Source organism: Bison bison, unplaced genomic scaffold (genome assembly GCF_000754665.1).
Source record: "Bison bison bison isolate TAMUID 2011002044 unplaced genomic scaffold, Bison_UMD1.0 scf7180017851767, whole genome shotgun sequence".
NCBI lineage: Eukaryota > Metazoa > Chordata > Mammalia > Artiodactyla > Bovidae > Bison > Bison bison.
The window spans coordinates 6,359-7,566 of NW_011482340.1; positions in this window are offsets into that span (position 1 = coordinate 6,359).

Consider the following 1,208-nt stretch of genomic DNA (forward strand, 5'->3'; position numbering starts at 1 on the left):
GAATATTGCCATAAAGTAAATCATAGGAATTTGGGGGATTCCCAGTGCTTATAAAAGTTGTTAATCCTATTGTACACTTACTAGAAAATGTCTAAAAAATGTACATAGCTTAATTTAAAATTAGAATACAGCTACAATAGTAACAGAGACCTGATCAGAGCACCATAAGGAATAAAATATGGGAAGATTTTAAAATATTTCACAAATTTAAAAAATGTGGCCCAGGGACCCCAAGTGAACACACGGTTTTGGGGAAATGATGCCATAGTTATGTTCAATGCACAGTTACTGTAAACTTTCAGTTTGTAATGAAACACTATATGTGAAGCATGGTTAAGTGAAGTACAATTTTTTAAAGGTATGCCTATAAATCAATTAAAACAATTCACCTAAGAGATTGACTCTGGCTAAGTTTTTTTTTTCTTTTAAATTAAATTAATTGGAGATTAATTACTTTACAATATTGTGGTTTTTGCCATATATTGACAAAAATCAGCCACAGGTGTACATGTGTCCCCCCCATCCTAAATCCCGCCCCCTCCAGAAACAGAGAGATCAACATTTTTCTCTGGGAGCGTACCCCATCCTGCCCCCTGCCTTCTGTGACATTTTCCCCATCTCACATGAAGTCTGGAACATAAAACTGTAAGGTTTGCTTTAGGGACACTGCTCAAGATTTTGCAGGGATGTGGTGGGCCTTGGGAAAATAGAAGTCCTTAAGTGGGAAGTAATTATAAGTTGTGTGCATGGCGGGCTGGATGAGGCTGTGGCAATCGTGACCAGGGACCAGGTTCTCACATGGTGGGCCACACAGTTTAAAGACAAAGCCTGGGATGGGAAACTGCCCTTAACAGTTACAGGCACACTTCACTCTGTTGCATGTTCCTTTATTGTATTTCACAGGTACTGCTTTTCTTTTCTTTGTTCTTTTTCTTTACCAAATTGAAAGTTTGTTAGTCAACCTTGCTTCCAGCAAGTCTTTCGGCTCCATGTTTCCAACATCGTTTGCTCACTTCATGTCTGTGTGTCACGTTTTGATATCTCTTGCAGTGTTCACACCCTCAGCAGCAAAAATAATGGACTCAGTGAAGGCTCAGATAATGGTTAGCATCTTTCTTCTTTCAGCAAAGAGGTGTTTCTATTTAAGATATCTATATTGTTCTGAGGCATAATGCTATTGCCCACTTAATAGCCTACAATATAGTGTA